Source organism: Acinonyx jubatus, chromosome C2, assembly GCF_027475565.1.
Source record: "Acinonyx jubatus isolate Ajub_Pintada_27869175 chromosome C2, VMU_Ajub_asm_v1.0, whole genome shotgun sequence".
NCBI classification, from domain to species: Eukaryota; Metazoa; Chordata; class Mammalia; order Carnivora; family Felidae; genus Acinonyx; species Acinonyx jubatus.
This window is the reverse complement of record NC_069384.1, coordinates 42,181,759-42,199,613: the sequence shown is the minus strand read 5'-3', so window position 1 is coordinate 42,199,613 and position 17,855 is coordinate 42,181,759.

Here is a 17,855-nt window from a genome sequence, read left to right as displayed (position 1 = left end):
AATAAACATTTTTTTAAAAAGATACTGAGCCATGGTTTATTAGTATCCTATCTCTCCCTACCAAAAGATTATCTATGTGTTCCTCAACTGTATTGAGCTATCAATCCATTTTTCAGGGCACCCCAACTACCAGATACTTTATCAGTCATATTCTTAACAAAAAAAAATAGATGGCACCTGCAATCTGGGTAATTTGTGAAAATTTTAGTAAAGGACTACTTGCAAAGGAGTGGGCAAGGGGTAGGGCAATAAATAAGGAAAAGTGTACTTCCTCCAGAGCTAACAACAGTGGAAAACCATTACTATGTGATGGCCTGAAGGTGCAGAGGAGTGAGCAGTTACAACAATGTGCAATAACTAGATGTCCATCTAAAAAGAGCTTGGGCAGGGCACCTAGATGACTCATTCCATTAAGCTTCGACTTGAGCTCAGGTCATGATCTCCCAGTTTGTTTGAGCCCTGCATTGGGCTCTGTGCTGACAGCTCAGAGTCTGGACTCTGCTTCAGATTCTGTGTCTCCCTGTCTCTCTCTGCCCCTCCCACACTCAGGCTTTCTCTCTATCTCACTCCCTCTCTCCCTCTCTCTCTCTCTGTCTAATAAATAAACATTAAAAAAATAAATAATAAATAAATAAAAGGAGCTGGGACAACCAACCACAGGGAGTTGACAGTCTAAATGCCCTGAACTCACTCTGCTCCCACTCAGATATCTGACTCTGAAGAAGTAAATGAAAATTATCCATCACACATAATCTCAAGGGGGAAAACATTTCGACTGGAATCTTGTTGCCAAAAATTAGGAGTTTGGATTCCATTCTCAGTGCAATGCAAAGCCACTTAAACTCGTAAAGTTGAGAAACAGCATGAAATTCAATTTATGATTTAAAAACAATTCTCTGGCTGTACTGTGAACACTGGACTGGAGACGGTCAAGAATGAAAATAGGATGATGAATTTGGAAGTTATGGCAATGGCTTAGGCACGAAATGATGTTTGTATTAGAAAGGTGGCAGCAGAGATGGATATAAGGGAGTGGCATGAAGCACAACTTGGAGGGAGAATTCAGAGGATTTCGTGGAAAATATGATATGGAGAATGAGGAAGAGGATGTCAATATAAATCTCAATTTTCTGGACTCACTAGCAAGCTAAAGCGTGGCGTAAATTTCTGAGATCTGTTCAGCGTGAGCTATTTGAAAATTAAGTTTGAGACAAATCCCCGAAGTGAGAAGAAAAAAAGTGTAGTGTGTAAAGAGTTACACAAGCTGTATAGTTTTCTAGGAACAAAGCATATTTTATTATAGTCTATTTCAGCATTTTGGAATCTAACCACAAATAAAAAAGCCGGCTTTATGGCTGTCTTCTGTCACTGGCAAATGGGAGCTTTCAGGGACGTCTGCTCACCTCTTTGGGATAAATGATATTACCAACTGAGGACAATAAAGTTATTTGTGACATGAATAGAATATTGATTTTATTCTGTTTTCCTGTGGTAATTTTTTAAAGAAATTTTCAGAATAAGCTACGTTCCAGGCCCAATCCATTGAAAATAACAACAGAATCAATTTATTATTAACTAATCCATTCTCAATATTTCTAGCATCTGTGTTTATTTGGCTGTAGTTTATATATCCTCCATTAGTCAGAATTTTATTAACTGTTTCCAGGATTATGTACTCCACAGAGATTACAAGTAATGAAGCAGAATTTAAAGTTTCGATACCTGCCTTGTCCTCTTCCCAAAATTTCTGAACATTTTGACTTCCTAACTTTCCTAATAGAAAGCTAGTCATACCTTCTAATGAGAAAACTTGAAAGACCGATATTATCTTTTCCACAGATTAAAGTCACTTACACTGGATTATCAGAGAATGGCAACCCTCAAGCCTGACAGTCCACCTGCCACTTCCAATGATGGTTCCTTCTGGCGTCCTCAAGTAGGTAATTTGGTCAATGGCTTTTGCAGGGCCTCTCATAGAAAATTGTGGTAACTGGAGTGCCAATTGGGACAAGTCTTGGTTCAGGTTCTTAGCAATCGTGCCCAGAAAGAATGAGTAGAGCCTGTAGTGATTATCTACTACAAGCTACTCCACTTAGCTCCAGTTAAAAAGACTAGAACTTTATGGCAAAAATGTCCATAAATGGATATTTCCAGGAAATACATCATTTGATGAATTCCTTGCTTCCTTGAAAGTTATAATGTTCTGGAATAGTTTAAGTTCCTATATTCACTTTTTAAAGTTTATTTTATTTATTTATTTATTTATTTATTGAGAGAGCACGAAATGGGGAGGGGCAGAGAGAGAGGGAGAGAGAGAATCCCAAGCAGGCTCTGCACTGTCTGCGCAGAGCCCGATGTGGGGCTCCAACCCACAAAACCATGAAATCACATTCCACGTGGTAGTCTTATAGTGTGATACTGACACTCTTCCATCAGGAGGTAGGTTCTATTATACTTCTTGAAACTGGGTAAATCTTTGTCACTGCCTCAATGCAAGGAATGTAGTAGACTTCAGAAGTGCTTGACTTCTGAAGCTAGATCATAAGAAGTGATATGGCTTCTGTCTGGCTCTTACTCTCTCCTGAAACTCAGCCTTTGAACCTAGCCACCAAGTTGTAAGGAAGCCCAGGACACAGGAAAGGCCATGGATAGGCATTCCAGCTGAAAGTCCCACCTAAGGTCTCATTTGACAGCCAACGTTAATCACCAGACATATGAGTAAATGCACCATTAGATCATACCATCTCTCAGCCTTGGAGGCTTCCAGTTGAGACATCAGATATTCTTAAGCAGAGACAAGTCATCTCCATTGTGCCCTTGCCAAGTTCCTGGCCCGCAGAACCTATCAAAACAATAAATCATTATTTTACATCACTAATTTTTAGGGTTATTTATTATAGCATAGTAACCAGAATACTTGATAAATAATAATTGTTATAGGATATTATTATGTCAGAACCCCTCAAATATGATGCAATTATATTATTATAATTACCATCATTTTCATCGTCATCATCATTACTCTTTTGTGAGGGTACTACATATTTTATTTCTGTAAATACATGGTCAGAGAAAGTATGACTCAATTTATTTAAAGATTCTTTAAAATTAACTTTATTGAAGCATATATTCCCTTAAATGGAGAGGACCCATTGTGTTTATAATGTGTTCTTGCCACTGTGGGCCTGAGTCAGGAGAAACTTCCAGAAGTGTTTGACAAGCTGTTTGTGTTTGAGAGCTTTATTTTAATTATGCTGAACAATCAAGAGAATTGAAATAGAATGCTGTAAGACAAGCATCTTTTTGCAACTTCCCAACTAGAAGGCCCATTTAATGTGCGTAACTTTTTACATCAGGTATAGAAAGCAAAACATGATCTTTCAACAGCAAAAAGATGTTTTTTTATGTTAATTGGCAACAAGACAATTTGTTCTAGTTAATTTATAGTAAAAGTATAGAATTTCTTTTAAAAAGTAAATCTTTGTTCTTAGTGGAAAAACATATACAACAGTATTGTTTCGTGGGTACCAAAGATGACAGATGCTGGTAATGTGGTCAGCTTCCTGATGATTCTTAGTTCTTTGTTGGGCTAATGAACTTTTCATGGTTACACTTTATTCTCCCACCTTCTACCCTTACTTGTCTTTCATTTCCACCTTCTTGCTGAAACTTGTAAGGGTAAAATGCCTTTTTAAATATGTGAAATAGCCGTATTTCATTGAAGGAAAAATGCCAATGTCAAAAAGGGAGAATAAGAACCAACAGTTGAACCAGAAACCTTGAATAATGCCATAGACACAATGCTGAAAAATTTAGCTTAACTTGGACTTTGGTAAATTATATTTTAAATACACTATCAAAGTTTGATACTGAAAAAAATTCTTCTTAAATCTTAGTATATTTGTTTTGTAAATATAAAGCTTCCAATATTATTCTTATTTAATATAAGCAATGTCTAAAGTAGAAAATGGACAGCATATATAAATTTAATTACAATTGAATAAAAACCTTAATGCAAAACTTAAAATAAAAAAACAAAAATTATTATATTTTGTTTTAATATGGAAAATATTTATTCATTTTTGGACAAAGATATTCTTTTTAACGTTTGTAACTATAAAGAGATCTTTTAAGAATAGATTGATAGATTTGGTTTCATAAACATTTGAAACCTATACCCATAAAATATAACTCAAGTTAATTTTAAAAGTAAATTGAAAAGGGAAAAAACAATTGCAACATGTACAATAAATACTTTCATGTATACATATATATGTAAACCATAGAGACAGAGAGCCAAGACAGAAAGAGAGCTCCTACGAATCAAACGTAGTAATAGAAAAATGTGTCAAGATGTAAAGAGGCAAATGAAAGAGATAAGAAAATAGTGTAACTAATTACGTTATGTTTAAACATACATATAACAAAACATACAAATATCAAAACAAAACCATGATGAGACAGATTTTCAAATCTACCTAATTTTCAGTCACTGAAATAGGGAAATCAATATTCTCTTACACAATTTCATACACTGTTGTTAGAAATATAAATGGATATCACCATTTTGAAGGGCAATTTTGCAAAATCTACTAAAATTATGATGTTTTGTATCATTTGACACATCAACTTCACTTAGTAGATTTTATACAATTGAGCCATTTCCACCAGTGAATCAAGACATATGTATAAGATATACATTTTTTAAATGTTTGTAATAGACAAAGATTGAGGAAAGAACATCTGACAGCAAAGGATCCATTAAACCAAGGTATACAAATATAGCTATTTAAAAGAATGAAGTCGATCTAAGTTAATATATAAGTTGTAAAGCCATATTTATAGCATGATTAGTTTCTTACAAAATATTAATAGAAATAATACAGAGAAAAAATTAAAGAATATGCACCAAGCAGGTGATAAAAGTTATCTCCAAAGATGGAATTGTGAGAACTCTTACTTTCTTCAATCCATATATCTATAATGAACAAACTTTTATAGAATGAACAGGTATTGTGTTTCTTAATTAAAATATGTAATAAATTGCAACAAAACAAGAAGTAAAAGAGAAGATTGAATTTTACTTGTTACATGCCACCTATAGAACAAATTGACCTAAAACTCCAAAGAATTCTTTGGCCCTTTTGGTTTGAGTGAATCTTCCTTTCATTAAGAGCTGCAAGAGGTGGGGCACCTGGGTGGCTCAGTTGGTTAAGTGTCCAACTCTTGGTTTCCACTCCAGTCATGATCTCATGGTTCCTGAGTTGGGAGCCTGCATGGGGCTCTGTGCTGACAGGCAGAGCCTGCTTGGGATTCTCTCTTTCACCCTCTATGCCCACCCCCACACACACTTGCTCTCGCTGTCAGTCTCTCTCACTCAAAATAAATAAATAAAGTTAAAAAAAAAAGAGTTCCAAGAGGGAGGCTTCTGACTTTCCTTCCTCCCATGGAGCACCCCAAATAAACAGCTACATATGGATCAATTCTCTCTGAAAGAAGTCTGGAAATTAGTTCACTGACTTCTATAGATGGGCAACTGAAAAAATACCCATATGAAATGGGTAGGAAAAGCTGAGACACACTCACATTATAAATCCTGTCACCAGCCAGCACCTTACAATCAGTAGGGAATTCCCAATACCCAGTTTCTCCCTGATAAGCAAAGCATTTGGGCAATACATCTAGTGCCCCAACTTGAATGGTTGCCACCCAAGAAACTGGCTCCCAAGACACGCAGCTCTGGGAGTTAACAGGGCTAAGTATTTGTGAGTCCCCAGTGCAACAGAAAACAAGAATGTGGTTTTAAAAGCACTTCTCACTGCCGTTCCCTCAGGCTTGTCACAGAGGGAGCAGGCAAAACCCCAGAAGGGGTGTGACTGCATACTTTCCCAGCTGCTGTCCAAGGGTTATGCTTCTAATCTAACCCTGCATCTGGGAGCTCACCAGGCTTCCCTGGGAGCCTGAAAAGGTTTGTGGGCACTGCCCACACCTCTCCCTGACCTGCTCCAGAGATAAAAACAAGTCTCTAGTTTTTCCCTGGAAGGAGCTAGTTCACACATCTAACACCTCAAATTTTATGGCTGCCACCTGGCGGACTGGTTCCAGCTCTGAGAGCTAATGGGGCTCGGCATTCATGAGACCCCCTTGGCCACAGGAGAAAAGAAGCATTTTTTTCAATGTCTATATTTGAGAGAAAGAGAGAGACAGAGACAGAGTGCAAGTGAGGAAGCAGGGGAGGGACAGAGAGAGAGGGAGACAGAATCCAAAGCAGGCTCCAGGCTCTGAGCTGTCAGCACAGAGCCCGATGCAGGGCTCGAACTCATGAGCCATGAGATCATGACCTGAGCCGATGTCGGACGCTTAACCGACTGAGCCACCCAGATGCCCTGAAAATAAGCATTTTTTAATGGACACATAAGCACTTCCTAGGACTATCCCCCAGGCTCAGCATAAAAAGAACAGGCAAAAATCTAATGCTCCCAGTTTCTCACTGGAAAAGGTTTAACCACACACTTTTCCAGCTGCTGCCTGAGGGTTGGGATTCTAATTTGTGTGCCTTCTTACCCCAGTTTTACCCAGGGATAAAATCAAGTCTCCAGCTTCCTTCTCAAAGATATTGATCCAGACATCTATCTCCCCAACTTCTACAACTGCCACCAGAGACTCTGGCTCCTAAATTACCTAGCTCTTGGAGTTGACAGGGTTTGGCATTCCCGTCCCACAGGACCTAAAAGAACAGAGAGGTACTTTTAAATGGTTTCACAAGTAGTCCCAGTGCCTATTCCCTATGGCTAAGCCCAGAGCAAGTAAGCAAAAATATCAAGCTCTCAGTTTCTCCTTCATAGAGGCCAGACTACATATCTAACATTCCATCTTTCCCAGCTGCTGCTTAAACATTGGGCTTCCAATTAGCATGAACTTTGGAACTGACAGAGTAAACAATTATGTTAAGTCCTCCAGGAGCCTAAATAGGCAGATAGGCATTTCCCCTACCTTCTCTTTTGGGCCACTAAGAACAAAGACTGCAACTTCCAGGGAAGATGGTACAGTAGAAGGACCTTAGGCTCATCTTATCTACACCATCTAGGATATCTAGTTGTATCTAGGATACAGCTAGATAACACTCACATCATTGTAAAAAAACGAACAAGCAAACAAACAAACAAACCAGAAAAGGACCTGAAGACTGGCAGAATAAACTCCACAACTACATGTAGTGAAGAGGCTACATCTAATCGGGAAGGAAGGGTGGAGACTCAGTTGGGAAATAAATGAACTCATATGACTGTAGGAGAGAGAGATGCCATGGGCATAAAAATGGGAGAGAAACAGACCTCCCTACTGGGGGCCCTTCATGGGGAAGATGAATGTTTATAACATTTGGCTTTGCAAACCAGAGGGGCCAAATTTTGTGAGTTCTTACAACTGGTGAGACTTAAACCTGGGATTTAAAAAAAAATTATCAGACTCACCTCTGGAAGAGGTAGGAGGATGAGAACAAACTGAGTCCCCATACTTAGAGACAGCATGAGGAATAGCCCACAGAGATACAGCATCGAAGCAGCAGTTTGAAAGGCACCTGGAGTATACAGGATCTCAGAACATGTCCTGGAGGTACAGAAATCACTGGGAAACTCCTCCAGGAACAAAGGAAGTGGTGAATACCATTTTCCTCCCCCAACCCCCAGTGTAAATACATGGCCACCTGCAGGACACCCTGTCTAACTTGGCCAGTACTACCACTAGGCCTCCCTGCACTATATTTCTGCCATTCCACCCCTTCAGATAGCCCACCTTGGTCTGGGTGCTATGGGGCCTCTCCTGGAGAGAAATGATGGTGTACAAAACTTGCTGGAACCACCACCCCATGGCACTACTCCCTAGCACTGTGCTTCAGTGGATCTGCCCTCCCCAATTCTCTCTTGGCCAGCAACTATACAGGGAAGTGTCACAGCCCTGGAAGTATCCAAACCACCCCTACAGTGGTCAGTAACATTCCAAAGTAACCCCTGTCCCAGAGAGAAGGAAAGATAACCACTCATACCCGTCATACAGAGGCCCCAGCAGTGGGCTGGAGGCAGACAAGTGGTCCAACTACAGGCCCCAACCACCAACAAAAGCTTCTCAGGAGACAACACAGAGAAAGCACGCAGCAGTTTGGTGCCACTGCATCTCTGGCAAACACCTAGTGTGACTCAGCTCAAGCCAAAGGCATCCCCAGACTGGCCCACTAACACCACAGGAACCAAACAGTAACCACATCAGGCAAAGAGAGCCATTGCAGAAAGAAAATAGTGGCTCACCTTGGACTGAAATAAAAAGTGGCTCACCTACAATAGCAGGTAACACTCATCACACATAGGAGACACCCCTAAAGTGCCAAGTTCTGGTAAACAGGGTACATTGCACAGCAGAACACTACAGGGCCTACTCTTCATAAGGCCATTATTTTCAAGTGCAAGAGATGTAACTGTCTTTCCTAATACAGAAAAACAGACACAGAGAGTTAAGCAAAATGTAGAAACAGAGGAATATGTCCCAAATGAAAGAACAGGACAAAATCACAGCAAGAGACCTAAGTGAAATGAAGGAAAGTAATATGTGTGATAGAGAATTCAAAGTAATGATCACAAAGATACTCAATGGACTTGAGAAAAGAGTGGAGAACATTAGTGAGATCCTTAACAATGAGATAAGAAAGAACCAATCAGAGGTGAAGAACACAATAAATGAAACAGACATACAGATGTCAAGAGATACATGAAAGGATGTTCAGCATCACTCATCATCAGGAAAATGCAAATCCAAACTATAAGGAGGTATCACCTCACACCCGCCAGAATGGCTAAAATCATAAACGCAAGAAACAACAAGTGTTAGCAAGGAGGTGTACACTGTTGATGGGAATGCAAATTGATGCAGCCACTCTGGAAAACAGTAGGGAGGTTCCTCAAAAAATTAAAAGTAGAAATACCCTATAATCCAGCAATTGTACTACTGGGTGTTTACGCAAATCATACAAAAACACTAATTCGAAAGTATATACGTACTTCCATGTTTATTGCAGCATTATTTACAAAAGCCAAATAGTAGACACAGCCCAAGTGTCCAATGGTAGAAGAATGGATAAATAAGTCGTGGTATATACCTATAAGACAATATTATTCAGACATAAAAAACAATGAAATCTTACCATTTGCAACAACATGGATGGAGCTAGAGAGTATAATGCTAAGTGAAACAAGTCAGTCAGATAAAGGCAAAAAACATGATTTCACTCGTGTGGAATTTAGGAAACAAAACAAACAAACAAACAAAAAACAAAGGGGAAAAAAAAGAGAGAGGCAAACCAAGAAACAGACTTCTAAATATAGGGAATAAACCAGTGGGGAAGTGGTTGAGGAGATGGGTGCAATGGGTGATGGCAATTAAATAGTACACATATCATGATGAGAAATGAATAATGTATAGAATTGTTGAATCACTATATTGTACACCTGAAACTAACATAACACTGTATGTTAACTGTACTGTAATTAAAATTTTCAACCTTAATAAAATTAAAAAAGTAAAAAACAAAGATGGATGTTTGGACAAACACAAAGGTTTGAGAGGCATCCAGAATCTCAGGCCAGGTTGATTGGCAAGATTTATCTGTTACATGAGGCCAGCCTTCCAAGACTAGTAGAGGCAGCTATTTCATGAAATGAACAGAAACCAACACAGAGAACCAAGGAAAATGAATAGGAAAATATGTTCCAAACAAAAGAGAAAGACAAATATCCAGAAACCAACCCTAATGAAACAGAGAGAAGTGATTTACCCAAAAAAGAAAATGCAAAATAATAATCATAAAGATGATCACTGAGGTCAGAAGAGGAATGTATGAACAAAGTGAGAATTCTAATAAAGAGAAAGAAAATATAAAAAGTACCAAAACGAAATCACAAAGCTGGAGAATACAATAAGTGAATTGAAACATTTAATAGAAGAATTCAACAGCAGACTAGTTCAAGCAGAAGAAAGAATGAAGAAATTTGAAGATTGGTCAATGAAAATTATTTGATCACAGAACAAAAAGTAAAAAAAAAAAAAGAAAGAAAGAAAGGAAGAAAGAAAGCATGCGAAGATTGTTTAGGGGACTTATAGACCACTATTAGTGAAACAATATACACATTATGGAGAAAAGGGGCAAAGAAAGAGAAAAGGGGCAAAAATTCATTCAAAGAAAACAATGGCTGAAAACTCCCAAAATTTAGAGAAAAAAATAAACATGCAGATCCACAAATCCCAGAGAAAGTTACTAAGATAAATGCAAGGAGACCCACACCAATACTTTATAATTAAATTCTCAAAGTTTAAAGACAATAACAGAATTTTGAATACAGCAAGAAAAGAGTAATCTGTTGCATACAAAGAAACCCTCATAAGACAGCAGATTTTTTTTAGCACAAACTTTGCAGGCCATAAACAGTGGGAAGATACATTCAAAATGCTGAAAGAAATAAATTGCCAACCAAGAATATTTTATCCATATTTGAAGGAGAGACAAATACTGAAATTTATCACCACTAGACCTGCCTTATAAGAAATGCTAAGGGGAATTCTTGAAGCTGAAATGAAAAGGTTACACTAACAAATATAAAGATAAACATAGTCAAATTCAGAATACCCTATTATAGTAATGGGTATATTACTATAATATAGTAATATATTATATTACTATATAATATAGTAATTTTGTATTAGTATATAATATAAATATTACATTTATATTATATAAATATAAATGTGTAAATCACTTTTAACTCTAGGGTGAATGTTAAAACACAAAATTATTAAAAATAACTATAACTACAATAATTTGTTAGTGGTACACCATAAAAATTATGTAAATTATGACATCAAAAACATAAAATGGTGGAGGAGGAGTGTAAAAATGCCAACCTTTTGTATGTATTTGAAGTTAAGTTGTCATCAGCTTAAAATAGAATTTTATAACTGGTATGTTTTTATGTAAGCCTCATGGTAACTACAAAAGCAAAAATCTATAGTAGGTATACACAATACAAAGAGAAAGAAATCAAAGCAGAAAATCATCAAATCACAAAGGAGACATTAAGAGTGTAAAGTAAGGAACAAAAAAAATCTATAAACATCCAGAAAACAATTAAATAAATGGCAAGCTTTTTTAAATTGTATTTTAATTAAATTTTTAAATTAAATTTTAATTAAATTTTTAATTTAATTTTAATTAAATAAATAGGTAAGCTTTTACCTATCAATAATCACTTTAAATATAAATGGGCTATATTTTCTAATCAAAAGATACAGAGTAATGTGAATGGATAAAAAACAAGATCCAACTATATACTGCCTACAAAAGATTCACTTCATGTATAGGCTGAAAGTGATGGTATACAGAAGGATGGCCCATGCAGATAGAAACCAAAAAAAAAAAAAAGCAGGGATAGCTACATTTATATCAGACAAAATAGACATTTAAATCAAAAACTATAACAAAAGACAAAGAAGATTATTATATAATGATAAAGGGGTCAATTTATCAAGAGCATATAACAACTGTAAAATATTTATGCACCCAACATCAAAGCACTTAAATATATACAGCAGATATTAACAAGTATAAAGGGAGAAATAATACATAGAAATACACTAACAGTAGGGTACTTCAATACCCCACTTTCAACAATGGATAGATCATCCTCACAGGAAATCAATAAGGAAATATTGAACTTGAACTATACTACAGACCAAATGGACACAATAGACATATACAGACTATTCCATCCCACAGTAGGAGAATATTCATTTTTCTCAAGTAGGCAAACATTCAATAAGAAAGACTATGTGTTGGGCCACAAAACAAATCTTAACAAACTTAAGAGACTGAAATGTCAAGTATCTTTTCTAACTAGAAGTGTATGAAAATAGAAATCAATATAACAGGAGGAAAACTGGAAAATTTTTAAAAATTGTGGAAATTAAACAACTTGTTTCTGAACAATCAATGGGTCAAAAACGAAATCAAAAAGGAAATAAATATATTGAGACAAAAAAAGATGGAAGCATATAATACCACAACTTATGGGATGCAGTAAAAGTAGTTCTTAAGAAAAATGTTTATAGCAATAAGCACCTACATTAAGAAAAAAGAAAGACCTCAAATAAAAACCTAAGTTTATACCTCAAGGAACTCGGAAAAAAAAAATAAGAATAAACTAAGCCCAACATTAGTAGAAGGAAAAAATAACAAAGATCACAGTAGAAATAAATGAGATAGAGACAAATAGCCAATAGAAAAGCCAATGAAACTAAGAGTTGGTTCTTTACAAAGATAAACAAAATTGACAAATATTTAGTTAGGGTAACTCCAAAAAAAAGAGAGAGAGAGAGAGAAACTCAAATAAAATCAGAATTGAAAGAGGAGACATTACAACTGATACCACAGAAATACAAAGGAATGTTTGTAACAGACCATGACAACCAATTAAACCCTAATCAATTGGAGAACCCGGGGAAAAATGAATAAATTTTTTCAATGAAAGGAAAACATACAACTTCCTAAGACTGAATTATGAAGAAATAGAAAATCTAAACAGACTAATAATGTGTAAGGAGATCGAATCAGTAATAAAAAAATCTCCTAAGAAAAGCCAAGCAACAGATTTCTTCATGGGGAATTCTACAAAACACTTAAAGAACAATTAATCCCAGTCCTTCTCAAACCCTCCCGAAAAAGTGATGAGGAGAGAACACTTCCACAATCATTTTATAAAGCAAGCATTACTCTGATACCAAAGCCAGACAAGAACACTATAAGAAAAAAGATTATAAGTTAATGTCCCTAGTGTACATAAATGTAAAAATCCTCAACAAAATGCTAACAAGCTCAATTCAACAACACATTAAAAGGATCATATAGCATCACCAAGTGGGATTTAACCCTGGGATGCAAATATAGTCTAATATCTATAAATCAATAAGTGTGATTAATATACCACAATCCAAAATGAAGTATAAAAATCATATGATCCTGTCAATAGATGCAGAAAAAGCATTTTATAAAAGTTATGATAAAAACTCTTAACCAACTAGGTATAAAAGGAATCAACATAATAAAGGCTATATATGACAAGCCCACAACTAACAATACACTCAATGGTGAAAAGTTGAAAGTTTTTTCTCTAAGATCAAGAACAGGATAAGTGTGCCCACTCTCACTACTTTTGTTCAACCATAGTACTGGAAGTGCTGGCCAGAGCAATAGGGCAATAAAAGAAATAAAATTGTATCAAAATTGGAAGAGAAGAAGTAAAATGTCTGTTTGCAGATGGCATGATGTCATATAGAGAAAATCCTAAAACTCTACCAAAAAAAAAAAAAATGCAAAACAAAACAAAGAAAAAACAACAAAAAAAACAATGCTGTTAAAACGAATCAGTTTTGTGGTAGGATACAAAAATCAACATGCAAGAATCAGTTGTGTTTCTATATACTTACAAGCTGTTGCCCCCACCCCCCACAAATTAAGAAACAATCCCATGTACCATAGCATCGAAAACAATAAAATATTTAGAAGTAAATTTAACCACGGAGGTGAAGATCTGCACACAAATAAATGGAAAGATATTCCAGGTTTATGAACTGGAAGAATTAATATTTTTAAAATATCCATGCTATCCAAAATGGTCTACAGATTCAGTGCAACCCCTAACAAAATTCCAATGTCATTTTTCACAGAAATAAATAAAACCCTAAAATTCATATGGTACCACCAAAACCTCTGAATAGCTAAACAATTGAACATGCAGAACAAAGCTAGAGGCATCACACTTCCCCATTTCAAACTATACGACGAAGCCATACTAATCAAAACAAAATGGTACTGGCATAAAAACAAAAACATAAATCAATGGAAGAGAATAGACAGCCCAGAAATAAATGCACACATATGTGGTCAGCAAATTTTTGACAAAGGCACCAAGCAGACACAATGGGGGAAGAGCCCCTAAATGGTGCTGGAAAAACTGGACAGCTCTATGCAAAAGAGTGAAATTGGACCCCTATACCATACACAAGAATAAACTCAAGATGAATTTAAGACTTAAACAAAAAATCTGGAACTATAAAACTCCTAGGGGAAAACAGGGGAAAGCTGCTCAACATTGGTCTTGGGAATTATTTTTTGACACTAGGTTATGACGGATATATTTATATCAAATATGGATTAAATCTTAATAAAACACCAAAAGTTCAAGCAACAAAGGCAAACACGCACACACGCACACACACACACAAAACAAATGGGACTACATCAAATTAAATTATGTGCGCAGCAGACGAAACAACAAAATGAAGAGGCAACCTGCAGAATGGGAGAAAATATTTGGAAACCAAAATATATTAAAAAAAAGTGTTACAACTTAATGACAAAAATAAAATAAATTTTTAAAAAATAATCCAAATGAAAATTGGGCAAAGGACTTGAATAGAGAGTTTTCCAAAGACGACATGTAAATGGCCAACAGGTAAATGAAAAGATGATCAACATCACTAGGCACCAGGACAATGCAAATCAAAGCCACAATGAAATATAACCTTGTACCTGTTAGGATGGCTATCATAAAAAGGTCAGAAGATGAGTTTTCACAAGGATGTGGAGCAAAGGGAACCCAGACCTTGTGCCCTGTTGGTAGGAATATAAAATTGGCACAGCTGTTATGGAAAACAGTAAGGAAGTTACTCAAAAAATTAAAAATGTAACTACCATATGATCCAACAATCCCATTTCTGGGTTTACATCCAAAATAAATAAAATCACCATCTCAAAGAGGTATCTGCACTCCCATGTTAACTGCATTATTTACAATAGCAAGATATAAAAACTTAAATGTTCATCAGTGGATGAATGGATAGAGAAAATGCTATACACATAACACACACACACACACACAAAGTAGAACATTATTCAGCCTTTAAACAGAAAGTTCTTCCTTTTACAACATGTGTCAATATGGAGGACACCATACTAAGTAAAGTAAGACAAAGAAAGTAAAACATTACATGATCTTACATGTGGAATCCAAAAATAATAAACAAAACAAAAACAAAAACCTGAACTAATAGTAACAGAAAGTGTAATGGTGGGTTATGAGAGGCTGGGGTGGGGGGGCATCGGGGTATTTACAAAAAAAAAAAAAAGAATTAAAAAAGCAAGTAGAATGGTGGTTGCCAGGTGCTGGGGAAACAGTTCACAGGGGGTTATTGTTTAATCAGTACAGAGTTTCTGTCTTGCCAAATGAAAAGAGTTCTGGTGATGAACGGTGGTGAAAGTTGTATAACAATATGGATATACACCGACTGTACACCTAAAAATGGTTCAGATAGTAAATTTTATGTCATGTGTATTTTATAATGAAAAAATGAAAAAAATACTAATAAAAAAGCAGGAACTATTAATAGGAATAACAACAACAGCAATGACAATGATGACAATAATAATAACACAGCCTAGGCCTTCACTTTAAAAAATGGAGAGTCTCTGATAATAATTTCTTAAATTTTAATTTTAAATATAAAAAAAGAGTTGTAATAAATAGGCTTGTCACTGATTAGAACTTGTTGTACGAGGGTTTAATCCATATCTGATGCAAATATGATAGCCCAGGCATATACTGCATAACTACAGTTAATAAATAAAAATAAAATAAATAAATGGAAGAAAAGAACTAAAATGGAGATACTGTTTAGAAGTATGTTAAGACAGTCTTTAATGAAGATGTCATAGGCTCAGATTCTTGGCTTTATAAGAAAACTTTCCCTTGAGAACTCTATACGTAAAACAATAGACCAATCAAATTCACAATACTAGAAAAGGAGGATATCTGGATTACTTCAGAAGAAAGTTTTTAAGTATATTTAAATAATCCATTAACAGAAAAAGTAAGTGTTAAGGAATCAAGAACTTAGAAATTTTGCAAACGTTTTATTGTGTATATATTCAGTACTTTAGAACTTACCACTAGTGCATCTGGCCTTCTCATTCCAACCAATTCAACTCTGAGATTTTTTTTTAAATAATAATTCAAACACTGCTTCTAAGGCTGTGTAGCTTCTACAAGTTAGAGAGCCCTTTCTAAGAAGAACAAAGAGGAATCTGTCTATGAAAATGCATTGCTAGCGTTGCTCTGGCAAGGATCATTAACCGTATGGTACACCTGACTCTCCTTTCCTCATTTTATAATCAAGGAAGAATAGTTTTCTTCTGCTTGAGTGCCCTCGTACTCTCTCTCTCTCTCTCTCTCTCTCTCTCTCTCTCTCTCTCTCTGAAGAACTAAGAGAATACTTTTCCTCTTCCAACAGATCTTAATTTACCTGCTAGGCTTTTTTTTTTCCACCCCTGGCAGGGGTTCCCTGGCCTTCTTCCATCAGGGGGCCTAATGAACCCTTTTATGCTTCATGTTTTTTTGGAAAAAAAGCTCTCAGTTCACTTTTCCTCATAATGATATGTTCTTGTGACAGCAGAGACTCCCCTTTTACCATACCACCACTTTCTCCCGATTTTATAAAATGAAGCTTACAAGGAAAGAGTGAATCAAATGTTTCTATGAGTTCCTCCACCAATAAGAAACAGGTTCAGCTGTTTCTGAGAAGATTACAAGGCAAGCAAATGGCCTTTCACTGTGTTGATATGTCAGGATATAAAACTTTGCTACCTTGTTAAAACACTATTAGTAAACAGGATGCAAAAATGAAGCAGGTTGATATTTCTACTTGGATAGCTATAGAAGGCAGTAGTGTATACACAGAAATTGGTCAAAGAATCCAAATGCAAAAATTGTTGGTACTTTAATTTAGTCCAAATTATTATTACATTTAAGTGAGAGAACCATATACATTTTGAACGTTCAAATCCACTTACAATGACTTTTAATTCAGCATTTTATTTTTCTTTATCCAGAACTTTCTTACATGAAAAGCTCTCGTGGGAAGTCTGGTACGTATTCCAATTTCTTCAGTTTCCTACCTAGCAATCAAGAGTATACGCTCATTAATTTTAAACCACTGATTCCAGACTAACAATGAGTCAACATACTGTATGTGCTGGAAAGGTTGACATGGAAAGAGCTTTATTCAATATTTGTTTTTACTATTATCTCCATACCGTCTTGCTAAATAGACTACTTATGAATATGGTAATGAATAATTTGTACTCATAGTTTGCTTTTGTTAAACAAAGCATCAGAACCTACCTCAGGGGAATCTCTGATTTAAGTCTCAGCTTCAAATATCCCTTTCAGTTAGTGAGTGTTAGACTCCGAGCCCCTGAACTGAAACCTCATTGACGTTTTGTCATTTCCTCGAGAGACAAAGAGGCCACCTCCTGAGAAAACAATTGTAAACGGTTGAGCAAATAATTGCTGCCTTGTAATACTACATCATGCTCCATGATCTCATGGCTTCTGTCTGGGAGATAACATCTGAACTGATGCATCAGCCAAAATCCAAACATTCTAAGGTGAAACATAGTATGTACCATCTATTTCATAAAAATTAATAAATATTATAAAAGTAAAAAAAGCACAACCTCCATCACTCTAAAAATGCACATGCAAGCCCGTGTACAGACCCCCAGAACATGAGTGGGGAGCCACTGGAGACGGTCTGTTTCACAGAGATAGAGCCACCTCTCCTGAGAGCAACACCACAGGAAGCATGAGCTCGGCTGCTAAACATCCCTTCCTATACCTTCTTTCCTGTCAGTACTACCCCCACAAACAAAAATGGCACAATTTTTTAACGTCTGCAACTAAACTGTTGATTATTGCATT